At 40.4% G+C, this 15554-nt stretch overlaps 1 protein-coding gene across 12 annotated transcripts in view; it reads left to right on the top strand.

The window, feature by feature from the left end:
• Window positions 1–15554, top strand: part of thrb (thyroid hormone receptor beta) — a 103712-nt gene that overhangs the window by 29065 nt on the left and 59093 nt on the right. Inside the window, exon 1 of one of the 12 annotated variants that reach the window (XM_047816514.1) lies at window positions 11398–11549. The exons of 10 other annotated variants lie outside the window; for them this stretch is intronic. The gene's annotated coding sequence lies outside the window, so the exon portion shown is untranslated. Of the gene's footprint in view, window positions 1–11397; window positions 11550–11626; window positions 11687–15554 lie in introns of those variants that run through there. One more of the 12 variants, XM_047816512.1, reaches the window with a different exon arrangement.

The following is a 15554-nucleotide window of genomic DNA, read 5'->3' on the forward strand; positions in this document are numbered from 1 at the left end:
TACATACACAGTTAAGCCTTAAAACAAAAACCGCTGACAGACGAGGTGAATAACGCCGATAATCTTGTGCGTCCTGTCAAGGGGTTGGATATATTAGGCAGCATGTGAACTGTCAGGTCTCATAGCTGATGAGTTGAAAGCAGGAAAATGGGAACCAGATTGTGACTAGACAGACTAGACGACTGAGAATCTTCAGAGATTCTCCAAAACAACAGGTCTTGTGAGGTGTTCCTGAAATATACAGTAGTTAGTAGCAACTGAAAGTGGTCCAAGAAAGGAAAACCGAAAACAGAACCACGAGCACTCGATGTGTGTGGAGTGAAGGTTAAGCCGTCTGGTCTGGTGCCATTGTAAAGACATTAATGTTAATTACGTTACCTGTTAGTGGCTTTAGGTTATTTATTGCAATAAACAGTATGTTGTGTAAAATAGCACAGCCTTTGATACATTTACAGCAGATGCCCTTATCCAGAGCGACTTACATTTTTATCTCAGTTTTATACAACTGAGGAATTGAGGGTTAGGGGCCTTGCTCAGGGGCCAGCAGTGGCAGCTTGGTGGACATACTGTAGGAATCGAATTCACAACCTTCCGATTGGTAGCCCAACACCTTAACCACTAGGTTACCATATCCCTCATATAATACATACATCATATAATATTTTTGTAAGCTAAGGCTAATCAGTTGCACAACCATTAGCATAGCAACAATTAGCATAAAACTACATAAACGCAGGATTTAAGAAACCGTTCCGGTCTGTCACTTTGCTCTATAGTGCCCCAAACTACACACACATCATGTTACACTTTGTGCTGCGTTGGCATACGGTATGAATATTAAAAGCAAGTAGAAACTTGCTTAATCGCAGTGCCTTAGTACAAAAAGGTTGATTTTGTGCTAATTACTCCTGTGAGATCTAACACTGAATAGGATTTCACATGCCTATGAAATCCCTGTGGGGTTTTTTGGGGTTTTTTTTGCCTTGCCAAACATACTTGCAAGAAGCTTTTGTTGCGCACATTTCTTCAGAATCTTTCTGGGCCACCGGCTTCTAAGCTTTGCATGAAAAGACTCCACGTGTCCGTGCTGTTTTCAAAGGTTTAAAATCCAAGTAGGAGAGTAGAAAATGTTGCAGCTCACACATGGAATTCACAGTGCACACACACACTGCGCACGCACGCACGCACGCACGCGCACACACACACACGCACGCACGCACACACACACACACACACACACACACACACACACACACACACACACACACACACACACACACACACACACACACAGAGTATTCTGTTTCTGCTATATACTAGCTTGGCATAAGGCTTAGTTACAGCCTGATTAGCCAGTAAACAAAACACTTCCACCTCTCATCTTTCCTGCTTTTCCTACCAATACACACACACACACACACACACACACACACACACACACACACACACACACACACACACACACACACACACACACACTTATAAATTTCTACAAAATGATAAAGAAAATTAGAGTTAGGTCTGATCCACAATTGTGATTGCTTGAGCTGTGTTGGAAAAGTGCTTATATTTAGTATAACTTCACTGGGACATTTCACCATGTGGATTACGCTGCTCATCTGTGTTCACCATTTACTGTTCCACTTCCTGGTTTGAAGCGGCTAGTACAGCAGTGTTAGCGACATCATTATCATCAGTGACTGACTGATCATGTTCAGGAATATTACGATGAGAAGGAAGCAGAGACGCCATTTTCACCCTTAACACGAACGCACAATCAACACGAGCTCGTTATTCAGCTATAAAGTGAATGCGGCTTCTAGGGGATCTTGTTCTGCTAAGCAAAAATAAACAAAACTTTCGGTCATATTGTGCCTGAAATGCCAGTAAATCGATATTAATGCTTTGCTTGTAGAAATAAAATAAAGCGGTATCACATGCACTTGCAGTCACACAGTTAAACTGTATTTCAGCATGGCTGTGAGATTCCTCACCACACTCTTGCTCATACAATATTGCTTAATCCATCAACACTCTTTGACCAATCAGTATCGAGAATTCTACAGAGAAGAATGTGGTATAAACTGTACGTAGATTTATTATTATAGAACTTCTAGAGAACATAACCCAGCTTCAACAGGGATTAATAACACTCACACACTTATAACCTCTCACCTTTTTAACCTGGGAAGGGCAGTGTATTATATATGGTATGTTTTAACTGTGCAGTTATTCAATAGGCACACCAGCTCAGCACTACTCTACTCCCCTGTAACACAGACATCAGGGAACAAAGCACAGGTCAAGTTTCACAAACACTCGCACAAAGTCAGAACTACGTATGCGCTCTGCTGTGGCACCTCCTGGTCTGGTCGGAGGTGATGGACATGTGCCAGTATTTGGTTATATGATACTTTAAAATATTCATCATGCAGAATATTGTTATTGTGGATCATGTTTAACCTTGTAAACTCTCTAGGCTAGAAATCTTTACTTTCAGAGTAGTTTTGTGTAATAACTCATAATTGTACCAGAATAATAGAAGCTTATGTATTAAAGCACTGGGGGGCACGGTGGCTTAGTGGTTAGCACGTTCGCCTCACACCTCCAGGGTTGGGGGTTCGATTCCCGCCTCCGCCTTGTGTGTGTGGTGTTTGCATGTTCTCCCCGTGCCTCGGGGGTTTCCTCCGGGTACTCCGGTTTCCTCCCCGGTCCAAAGTCATGCATGGTAGGTTGATTGGCATCTCTGGAAAATTGTCCGTAGTGTGTGTGAGTGTGTGAGTGAATGAGAGTGTGTGTGTGCCCTGCGATGGGTTGGCACTCCGTCCAGGGTGTATCCTGCCTCGATGCCCCGATGACGCCTGAGATAGACACAGGTACCCCGTGACCCGAGAAGTTCGGATAATTGGTAGAGAATGAATGAATGATTGAATGAATGAATGTATTAAAGCCACCATATTATTTTATGTAGTCGCAAGTAGAAATAATTATTTGGTTTGATGCTTTTAAAAGGTGAAATGCTGATTTTGTGCCTTTATGACTAAAAGAAGAAAAAAAACAATTTCTTGATTGTCTCCTTAATTTAGTGACCATTTCTCAGCCCCCCCAGTCAGTCTCACTATCATACAGCAGTTACCTAGCAGGGAAGGTAGAGACTTTCACTGAAGCTCACCAACTCCCCTTTTCTAAATGAAAGTGAAAGTGACGTGACATACGGCTAAGCATGGTGACCCATACTCAGAATTCGTTCTCTGTATTTAACCCATTCCAAAAAGTGCACACACACAGCAGTGAACACACACACACACACCGTGAACACACACCCGAAGCAGTGGGCAGCCATTTATTCTGCGGCACCCAGGGAGCAGTTGGGGGGTTCGGTGCCTTGTTTATGGGCACCTCAGTGGTGGTATTGCCGGCCCGAGACTCGAACCCACAACCTTATGGTTAGGAGTCAAACTCTCTAACCATTAGGCCACGACTTCCCCAATGCTATACTGCATCACAAGCTGGTGTAACATGGAGGAAGGAAAGAGCTGTCTGCCCTCTTAGGACTCACCGATATCCAGGATTGTTTAGTATAGTTTTGACTGAGAAAGAGAGAAAGAAAAACAGAGGGATTGTAGAGAGAGAGAGACAGACAGACAGAGAGAGAGAGAGAGAGAGAGAGAGAGATGACTGAATCTTTGTTCTAATTCAGACTCATATTTTATTTGTCACATACAGAACCTTACACTGTACGACACGCAGTGAAATGTCTTATGAGTGAATGTCATAAAAATAGAATCAAACTAGATTACAATAGACTACAAAAATAGAACAGCAATAAACATATAACTATACAGGTGGGAAATATATAGACTTTTTTTTATTTTTAGAAAATATAGGAATATCATATGCAAATCTGTGGAAGAACAGTATTATTATTATTATCATTAGTATTAATATTTGTATTAATATCAGTATTATTATTATTAATAATATTATTATTATTATTATTATTATTATTATTATTATTATTAATCGGTTTAACTCGTGAGCTTCAGACAACATGGCCACCGCTTTTCTCCTGCACCGTTAGGAAACCTGCTATTAGAAACATTGTTGTTATTCAGATTTTCTTTCTGTAAAGTGTCTCTGCAACAACACTTGTTTAAAAACCCACCAATATGAGGACACCAAAAGGTTAAGAGCAACTCACGACACAGCAACCGATCCAGTAACTACACACATTGTAAAAGGAATCGAGACACGCTGATGGAAATCTAAAGATCTTTCCAACCCCAAGCTGACTTTGAGGAGTGTTTCTGTTTACGCCAGCCTGTTTTCTCTATAAACCCCGATCGATTTTCTCTGACTCCGAGTCTATCTTTAGACGCTCTTCATATTCCAGGCTGACTCTGAAGAGCGTCCCGTATTAATAGAGCGGGAAAAGTAACCGAATACACACACAGAGTACAATTATGAATAGACTCTAAGACAAAACTCTAAACTGTTTATTGGAATGTTTCGCATGATGGAGTTTCTTGCTATGAAAAAAAAAAGTCTGATTCTTTAGAGCTCTCCATAATGTCTCTTAAAAAGCCGGACTAATGGCAATAAGAGTGGCTTTATAACCACTACAGGCTTTAGCACAAACCTCGCAGTGGCCTGAAAGCCGGCTACAGTGTGGACAGATAGGCTTTTGTGTTGCCCGCTGTTTTCCCTTCGCTCTACAATCCAGAACCAATTGTAAGCTATAGCCCGGAGGCAAGTAAAGCCGGAGTTACCCCTAGAAATAAGAATCCCCTTCTGTGGTCTAATGTGTGCCATTCAATATTTACAAGAGAAAATAAACCAGCCCTCTTGTGGTCACTGATGAAGGCCTAGAAGAAGGTGTCAGATGCTGCAATCCTGGCATCTGTAAGAGTGAGTGTTCACATATTTGCTTGTGTTTGTGTGTGTGTGTGTGTGTGTGTGTGTGTGTGTGTGTGTGTGTGTGCGTGTAGGCTTAGTGACAGCTCTGTTTGAAGCTGCTCCTAATCGTACATGTGTTGCGCATGTGTGTGTCTGTGGCCACTATGTTAGTGTAGAGTGTCAGTTAGCATCAAATGAGAGTCGTAAGACCTAGAGACAATGTCTCTTTGCGTCTCCAGTAGACAAAAACTTCCTTCTCTTCAGCCAGCTGTTCACGAGGACACGGACTTTATGCTTAGCACTGATCACTCCAAGCCAAATATGCAATATGCACACACACACACACACACACACACACATACACACACACACACACACACACAGAGGAATGGATACACATGTGCATCAGCGATCAGCTGCCAGACAACAAGCTTGAGAAGAAATCCCTGTGCACAATATGCGCTATTCAAAAAGAGTCCACATCTGACTCGTCCTTTTCAGAGCACAGAGAATGAAGAGAGTCCTGTTTCACCATCGCAACAATCACACAGAAAGTGTGTGTGTGCAGCAGCGTGTTTACTGCATCCAATTCGGGGGAAACTGATGAACCAAAAACAGCTGAAAGAAATTGCAAAGGAAAACTTTCAGGGTTAAAGATGAAGCTTCTTTTTTCTTTTCTGGCTAGTGTTTGACTAGGCGTTAGCGGAAATATGTTGGCTCTTATAAGAAAGCTTATACCACAACCATGTTGAGTAACATTAACACTGCAGAGAACTGAGAACATTAACACAATTACATTTCTTATATCTGACATGATTTGAGTGTGGATTTTCAAAGCCCTGTATAAAATACAGGAATAATAACGCAACAAAATTTTAACTGGTTTATGTTAATGCTAATACTAACGCTCTGGTTCTACATCATTCAATCTAGTCATTAGAAACTTGTTTAAATAATGTTTGAAGCTTAATGTTTTTATGTAAACCATGTAAACCATACATCATTTTTTTCTCAAATCAGACTGATTACACGTTCATTCTTTTCAGCGTTTATGTCGAATCACACATCGATACACTGTTTATAATCGTTTCTATATCAGCAGCTCGTTCAAATTTATTTGTGCGGTGCTTTTTCCGCAACAAAAGTTTAGCACTATAATTTCTGGGTTGTTTTATTACTTTTTCACTTTTGCATTTTATTTTTAGAAGGAGTCTCCAGTACAAGGGTTTTGTAACATTCAGAGGTGAAGCTGTACCTTTGTCTTTAATTTTAAGAAACAGAAAAAAAGAGCAGCCGGTTTAATGAACCGAGTTTAATAACTATTTATAGGTTCCATAACCGTAAGTGCTAACGTGTTACGTGGACGTGCCACAACGTTAAACTTAGCTTTAACTCCTTAAAAAATGTGAATGAGATTTATTAGTTATTTATTTTTATAGTCTGGTTGCTATAGTAATGAAATTTATCAACGGGTAGAGCAACTCACTCACTCGGAGGAAACCCCTGAGGCACGTGGAGAACATGCAAACTCCACACACAAAAGGCGGAGGCGGGAATCGAACCCCCAACCCTGGAGGTGTGAGGCAAACGTGCTAACCACTAAGCCACCGTGCCCCCGGGTAGAACAACTAGCATTCCAAATTAGTTTTCTTGCTAAAATGAAACTTTCTGGTGTAAGATTTGGTGTTTGTGTATAACATTCAGCAGCATATATCTGCATCAGTTTGGAGATGAAGCGGTAGCATGGATCTCGTTCGTTCAGTCCCATTGCTAGTCACTGCAATGAGTCGCTCCAGATTTACAAAAAGTTCACCTTTCATCAACCGTGTTAGTGATGTAAGTAAATCACCTGTTTAAGCAAAACCCTAAATCACCCATTTGAACAAAACCCTTTTTCACAATCGAATTCTATTCATTCATTACGATTTGCCATTTCTGTTTATGTAATAATCGCTACATAGCTAGCCGATAGACTATTTGTCATCATCATCATCATCATCATCATTAATCTTTTTGGCAAAACAAAACTTGACTCGACTGTAATGTGGTGACAACCTGAAGCTTTGTTTTTCCTAATTAAATAATCCACAGAAGAAGAAAAAAAAAACACTTGCTTGGGTGAAAACAAGAAAACAAGGCTTCATGTTCTCTTGCTGTTGTCTGTGTCGAAGTAAAAATCAAATCTAATCAAATCATCATGGAAATGAATGAACTGTTTTAGACTTCTTATTCCATTTGATAGGAGTAAAGCGTTTGAGAGCGGAGACATCAAACTCCATTTCACAAACAGGATTTAAAGCCTTAAAGTATTATATCTTTAAGCCTTTCACACCAGTACACACATAATCGATTTATGGGACATTTTCATTGAGTATAAACAAACGAATGATTTTATTGCCACAAGTCTGATATAAAACGCGTCAGGACACCGCTGACTTACAGTACAGTGTGGGATGTTTTTTCCCTTTGTTATAAATTCAAACAGAACTTTAGTGAGTGAAGATAACACCCAGGGAATCCTGACTTATTTTGTTTGCTTTTGTTTTCACTCTGTATCACTCTATACTTTTCCTGGAGTTAATCCTTGCGGTTCATAATCTGATGTTTGACAGTGTTCGTTCTTAAACCCTGGACGAACCTCCTTATTATTACACCACTGGGCAGTGGTGGGTCAAGCGGTTAAGGCTCTGGGTTGTTGATTTGAGGATCGAGGTTCAAGCCCCAGCATTACCAGCTGCAACTGTTGGGCCCTTGATCAAGGCCCTTAACCCTCTCTGCTCCAGTGGTGCTGTATCATGGCTGACCCTGTGCTCTGACCTTAACCTCCAAAATTAGGATATGCGAAGAAGGTGCTGTAATAAATATGTGACTAAATAAAGGTTACTGTTCTATATATTATTTGCATATCTGTGCCATCAACAACCATGCATGATGTGGATAAATACAATTCCTGATTGGTTTAAATCTCAGGTTTAATGCATTCACATCAGTAAGGAACAAAACCATATCTTCATCCTTCTAATCCTTTTAAGCTGGTCGTGATTTTGACCAAATTTTCATCAATATCCAGCCTCTTTATGTCTTCTCCCTGTGCTTCAGGGGCTTTTCTCAAGGTACTCTGGTTTCCTCCACCAGTATAAACAGCTGACTGACATCTCTTAATTGTCCATCGAGTGTGTTTCTGTGAACGTAACATGAGACGATCCTTGTGTCCACGGATAAACTCTGGGTTCCCTGTATAGGATAAACACTACAGAAAACGGATGGCTGTGTGGATGATGTCAAGTATGAAATCATTTAGTCACCATTTAGTGTTGTTAGTGTTGCGTTTGTCATGTTTGTGTACAATTAGTGTTGTGTACAGTAGTTGTGATCAGAAAAGTGTTCTAGTCATTTAGTTTTCTAGTAAGTTGACCTCCCAAAAAAAATATACAACAATCATTCAACATTAAAGAAAATGATTAAACACTGCATTCGTGAAATATTGCTTGTAGCTCTCAGGGACTTGAGGCACTAGACATTAAGCCTGTTTTATTTATTAATCGTATGTCTTCCACACCAGACAGGTTGGATGGATGACGAGCCGGTTTTGCGTGTTTATTTGGATTTATTTGGGATGTTGTGGATTTGCACGATTCAAGAGTTACTGATATGTGATTTTGGAGAGAAGAGCAGAAGAGAGGTGTGAGGTCTGAGCCTGAAACACAAACCTCTCAGTAAAACAAACTGTGGAAGGAGCCCGCTAGCGTGCACGCTGCTGATGACGCGGCGGTGATTAAACAATTCCTGAAAAGCACTTTCAGCTTGTTAACCTCATGATTACACAGGCAACCTCTGCTTTCACACGGGTTTTGTAAATCTCGCTGCAGCTCATTACTTTACTGCCTTTCTGCTTCCTTCAACATGATATAGACTCTCATTTATTTGCTTCCTCGATTCCTACCACCTTCAACCACAAATCTGGATTTTGGAAAAATTTGCCGTGTGTAAGTTCGTACCAAATGATAAGACACGGTAGGAGGAGGCAGGGAGAGACGAGATAAGAGACTGAGAGTGAGGACACACAGGCATTTCCTACTCAGGAGGATTTGGTGTTGTATTATGTAACGCATTGTGTAGTGTAAATGCTCCTACTCAAACTCCAATAAATGATACAATAACACAAGTACTCTTAATCAAAACTTAAAACTGTGTGTGTGTGTGTGTGTGTGTGTGTGTGTGTGTGTGTGTGTGTGTGTGTGTGTGTGTGTGTGTGTGTAAAAACACTTACGTTATCCAACATGAACATGCCTTGCTTTTTATAAACTTGTTTTTGGCTCATTTGGTAAATACCTTTGTTCTCGAATTGTCCTCATTTCCGTTTCTTGCATCTGTTCTCTTTAATTAGTTAGTTATTTTATTACACAACCGACTAGTCTGTGATAATCAGGGGACAAATTTGAGGCCAGGAAAAAAGGGACATTAAAAACGTCAAACGTAATAGGAAAGTCAGTTAATTAATTTTTTTTGTGCAGGCCAGATTGAGTAATGAACCAGTGTACGCCTCGGGGACTTGTATGATTTTAGATAGTTAGTGACATATTGGACACATTATGCCTGAAAGTTCTGTTTATGTTTTGCTCTCATGGCAGGAAAGATCATTTAATTGAAATCAGCTAAGAACAAAGCTAATGTGGCTAACTTAGCTCGGTAAGTGTTGGCAGGAAGACACATTAAGCGTTTAAGCTAAAACGCCTAAACAGAATCAGTAGCATGCTGTGCTTCCTGTGAGGTTTGGCTTCACGCACTCTCCTGGTGACTGTTTATCAATTGGAGACAGCGATGTGAAGGTGTAAAGCTGAAAGCACTTCTACATTTAGGACTTAGCATGTCATGCACGACACGTTCTGGCCAAAAACATGCCGGATCTAATTCATCAGAGCCGTATTAATTTGTCTAAGGTGAGCTGTATTTCCTTTTTCATAAGCATCAAGACAGCAGAGACAATGCAATGCAGCTGTGTTGTGTGTCTCCTGTGTAGTTTCATACGTTTTTAGTGTTTTTATTAGTGTTTACTTAGTGGATTGTGTTCTATAGTCTGCTGTGTCCAAGGTTGAAGTGCAATGTCACGTTGTGTAAAGAACAGAAGATTTAGACCGAAATGCAGTGCGCAGACAAGAGTCTTTAATAAAGCCAGAGACAGATGCAGGGTAAATAATGGAGCTAGAGCAGGCAAAAACACACCAACGGTCGCAGGGGTTATGTTAGAACAACAGAAAGGCAGAAATCTTAGGGCCTTTTTACACCTGGTCACTTCATGTGTTTTCTCTGACCTGATAGCTATCTGATTTGTTAAAACTCTTCCATTTACATTAGGCCACATAAATGCGTCTTGGCGAATCGGATATCAATTCGATATTTCTACTCCCGCCCAATATGCGAATATATTTGATCTCATTTCCGTTTGGGAGGAGTATAGAGCTGACGTATGTGGCTCGAACAACCACATGCATTTACACCTGTCCAGTTTCATCTGTAATGCGTCCCAGACCACCTCCTGAAGTGGTTTGAACGATCGGATTTATATCCGTCTCAAAACCGTTCCAGAGGGCATTTACACCTGGTCTTTTTATGATCGGATAGCTATCGGATCACAGAAAACGCATGAAGTGACCAGGTGTAAAAGGCCCCTTAGTCAAAAACAGTCCAATGATCTAAAACTGACAGGCAAACACAACAACGGAAAAAGAAAGCAAGATGGGATAGTTCTTGGACACGCTATGCGAACTGGAGAGACATCACAAGAGCTGGGGATGTGCTCCATCCAAGTTGTCCGCCAACCCTGGAGTGCGCAACGCTGTGTCGTGACCCCGGAAAGTGACACATTCCTGCTATACAGATATTCATGCTGGAATTTATGAAGCATGACACTAAACATATCAGTCTTTATGTAAGGGATAAATCATGCTGTTACAGAAAAACCTAAGCGATAAGGAGGATTCTGGTGATGCTGAATGAACCTTTTACAGGTGTTTGTTTCCTCTCATACTACATCAAGTATGTGTTAGTTATCGTTCTAGATCTGCTCATTGCTGTGGACTGTCTATGAATCAACAGCTATGAACAGTCGTTCCCTCACCAGCATCTCTCTCTATCTCTCTCTCTCATCCATTCATACGGCTCATTTACCATATAAGCCCCTGTACACGTTACTATGGAAACGATAAGGTGTAAAAACACGTGCATTAATCTAGACCTTGTAGTTGTAATATACTCTGAGATATATGCAGTATAGGAAGAAAAGCACCTTCTGAACAATAAGAATTGAGAACAGCACTGTGGTAGACGTGATATTTATATATTTAGAAATAAAGCAGCTAGGTTTTGACAGGGTGGAGGTTACTTTGTGTGTGAACGGTAAGCAGATCATGTGTAATGAGGAGAAAGGGGTGTTTGCTGCTGCGTGCGGCTATTTTCAGCCATTCGAACCGCTTCACGGAGAACGACAGCAGTTTCACACGGCGGTAAAGGTCATACAAGGACATGACACCCGAGCCAATCCAGTTATACAGTATACAGTTGGATCTTCACTGTTAGCACGCTTTTTGTTTGTAGACGTAAATGTAGACGCTTGAAACTATCATCACCGTCCGGTTTGCTTTAATCTGGAGGAGGTATGTTTGAGCAGCATGTGTGTGTTCGAGATAAAGGCGTCTCCAGGCTGAGCAGCTCCATCAGAGAGCTTATTTTGGGGGAATATAAAAACGGCTAGCATGTGTAGGACGTACGGTCTGATAATTCTGCTCACTGGGTGAGTTTCATGAAGGTTTTATCTAAATTATTGCGGTTGTAATGGTGTATTTTTCAACACAATAGCGGCTATCGTGTGTAAATGTTTCTGTAGAGACATAGAGAAATACAGTCAAAGAAATAAAACAAATTCCTGCCAGATTTACAAAACTTTCATTAACCTTGATTTTCTTCATACTCGTATGTATATGTTGGTAAATTACTTGAATCAGCACAATCACAGACGCTCTTGAAAATCTACATTTACATCTAGTGACAGCCACAAAATGAACAAAAAAATGGTGAAAACGTAAAATACTTCAGTGTACAATTTACAAATAAATTCGTTCGCATCCAATTTGGGTTAAAACTGTAAATCCTGCAAAAATATTTGGAAGTCATGGCGGTGAAGGTCTAATACTTGGCCCGCTCGCTCACTAAACTTTTCTTCGTTGCACTTGTGGTTTTAATTTACCACAAACTTACCATCCAATAACTACCATGTGTGAATATCTTCACTTTAGTGAAGTTTTGTGTGTGTGTGTGTGTGTGTGTGTGTGTGTGTGTGTGTGTGTGTGTGTGTGTGTGTGTGTGTGTGTGTGTGACATGAACTGAATATAAACAAAGCAGAAATATAGAATTACATTCAAGTGAGAAAGATAAGGTAGCTTAGAGAAGAACACAATCTTTTCAAGGAATGTATTTTGAAGTCCAGACAGTAAAGCCCGTGGAATAGTGTTTGAATATTACAATAAAACAAGCTCTCTTATTGGAGACAGAATTCAGATGGGTGGCTTGAGAAAAGCGAGAGCTACAATGTGGTTGTAAAGGAAAGGGGGGGGGGGGGGTGGAGGTGAGAGCCAAGTGCATCCAAGTCCTGCAGGTTACATAATGGCCTCATCAACACATATGTGCACAGGGCTGTGCCAGGGCAACATGGGACAGGGCAACTCTCCGGGGATGGGGGAAGTCCAAATCACAGCCAATGAAGATGAGAGTAAGGATCATGCCAGCTTATTCTGCCTCCCCTCTCATCTACCCTCCCTTTCCTTTTGGATTGAGACACGTCCTGTTTTGTTGCTGTGGAATGTCCTGATGAGCCGTTGTTCCTCTGCATCCAGGGCGATCTCATCGAGCTCGTGCTGCCTTTTTTTTACTTATTTGTATGTGTTTTGTGTGTATTCCATTCACAGTTGTTGGTTTACTGAGATAACAATACCATGTTTTTTTAAATGTTCTGACCTTATATCCCACTTAGGGGGTATTTACATGTTCTGTACATTGGGGTATAACAGTCTACTTTACATTTATTTCTGTTCGTTGCTAGAAACGGCTCATCGTGTTGTTTTTCACGTTCTCTCCCAACTCATTCAACTTCAGATCCCGCTTTATCCTGGTACAACTGTGAAGATCCAGGGCTTATCCCAGGATTGGATCTCATGGCACTATCCACACAGGTCCATGCTTTAGCATAACCAGTTCGCAAAATGATTTGTTTTAAGAAGTCTGCTGAAACCAAGGAGCCTAGATGAAACCCATGTAGACACAGTGAGAGCATGCAGAACTACAGACAGGGAGTAACCAGAGCTCAGGATCAAACCTGGAGCTATGAGGCAGTAAAACAAATTCACCATGCAACCTCGTGAATTCATGTGACCTGATATCTGATGGCTAAATTCCCACAGCTCTAATATCACCACTGGTTAAAACGGTGGCTAGAGAGACAGATCTGTCGTTTCCCTCAGACGGAGACCATGTGGTATGTCAAAGCTATGAAACGCCTTGTTTGTTAAGCTCGTGCTCATTATTGATGTTAATACACTGATTCTAAACCTTTTGTTCCCAAAGCGTTTGTGTAAAGTCTCTTTAGTATTTGTCAGTGTTTGTATTTATAGTGTAAAGGCCTCTTGAATATCAGAGCTGTTGGTTCATCACATGATAGGAGACCTTGGGGTAGTTTTGTTCAGTTCAATAGAATTCATATCGTATTTTCATCCACGAAGCATTTCAAAGCAGCTGATTTTTAATGCAATTCAGTTCATCCTGAATAAACTTGGTATAAAGCCATAAAGAGTTCTTTTATAATGTGTCAATGAATAAAGATCTGCAGTTATTATGGGATGTCGCATGTGACATATTTACACCAATAATCTGCACATTTGAGACATTTAATGGATTTTCTTAGGTAAAATAAAACTCTCATTTAGGATGCATTCAGTGTGTTAATGTTGCTTTGCATATAAATATGTAATTTACACTGAAGGAATATTTTTCTTTGCATGAAAGGCTGTAGAGTTTTAGGAAAATTAGCAGTGACAGTGTGATGTTATGCTAACCGTTCCCACGTGTCTTGAAGCGTTTCAGTTCCCTTATATAACAGCAGTTTAACAAATATGAAAGCGTATAATTCATTAAACCTGTTTGTATCGTAGATTTTTTTAATCAGTATAAACAAAAAGATTAATTTATTAACGTAAATCTGATATAAAATTACTTAGGATATTACTGACGATTCTGAACAAAGAGCAGAAATGGGTTTGAAGATAAACATTTGTTTTAATAAAAACATCCTGTTTTGGTTTTCGGGAACTTTTCTATGCTCACTGGGATCACAAATAAAATGGATCACCAATGGATCAGCATTTTCTAAGATACTCAAAGCAGCCAACATCTGGCACCAACAATCGTGCCAAGTCACTGACATCATTTTTTCCCCCAGTTCTGGTATGTGGTGTGAACATGAACTGAAGCTGTTGACGTGCATGATTTTGTGCATTGCTTATGTTGCTTTCAGCTGATTGGCTGATTGGATACTTGCTTTAATCTGCAGGCATAACAGAAAATTGATAGATTTCAATCCGGTGTATAAGACCAAAGTATAAGACTGACTTTGAAGTGCAAATTGAATCGATTTAACTTGTCATCTCGAATATCAGTCTAGACTTTATAGAGGTTTATGTAGTGTTTGACAGTGCTGCATGGTAATGAAATGGTGTTCGAGTGACACGAAGGCAGAGGATGACAAACAAATGACAAACTAGACACGACAAACCGATCTATGGCGTTCACGCGAGGAGAAATGATCAGCCACGGCACGTCGCCGCTCTGCATGTAGATGGGTGGACTGTTCTTCATCAAGCAGACATGAATCAGTGACTGACACTGGGTGAGGAAGTCAGAGAAAGCAGCCCCAGCATATGGACCACATATGGGTTGCATTCACTAGACCAACGCGGCTAGTATTTGCAGCTCTGGTATTGTAAACCGCTGCAAGTTGTCCGATTTCAGGGCTGTGTTACTAGCCTGTGGAATTTTGGATATGAAAACGGTTACAGTAAATTATAGTGAATTTCTTTAGAATGGAAGAGTGCACACATGGTGTCTTATTTGGTGGTTTTGACACACCCTGGTCCCTTTTTTAAGAGTTGCATGGGTGTGTCATTATTTTCATACAAGTCGCTTTGTTTTGATCCATTTATTTTTTTGCGGCAGGAGAATTACACACGTATCCATGTCACTTAACTTGTGTAAAACACGAACGCTTTCACATCATGCAGCATTCTGAGCATGACACAGCTGTAGGATTACGCTGTAGCGGTTTAGTTTTTGTTTTTTAGCGTAGAAAAGGAAATCCGTGCAGTGAAAAAAAATGTCGAATTGACTTAATTCAAACACGTGATTGAACAGAGTAACATTAACACAATCAGTTTCTGTACTTCTAACATGACGTGAGCTTGTACTTTTAAATTCGTGAACAGAATCAAACACCAGAGCTAAAAATCAAACCCACAGCATGGACTATTCTACCATACCCTGTTTTAATCACCTAAATATAACCGTGTGTGTGTGTGTGTGTGTGTGAGACTGAAGAGTAACTTAAACTGAAGACT

The sequence above is a fragment of the Tachysurus fulvidraco genome, chromosome 7 (genome assembly GCF_022655615.1).
Source record: "Tachysurus fulvidraco isolate hzauxx_2018 chromosome 7, HZAU_PFXX_2.0, whole genome shotgun sequence".
In the NCBI taxonomy this organism is placed as follows: domain Eukaryota; kingdom Metazoa; phylum Chordata; class Actinopteri; order Siluriformes; family Bagridae; genus Tachysurus; species Tachysurus fulvidraco.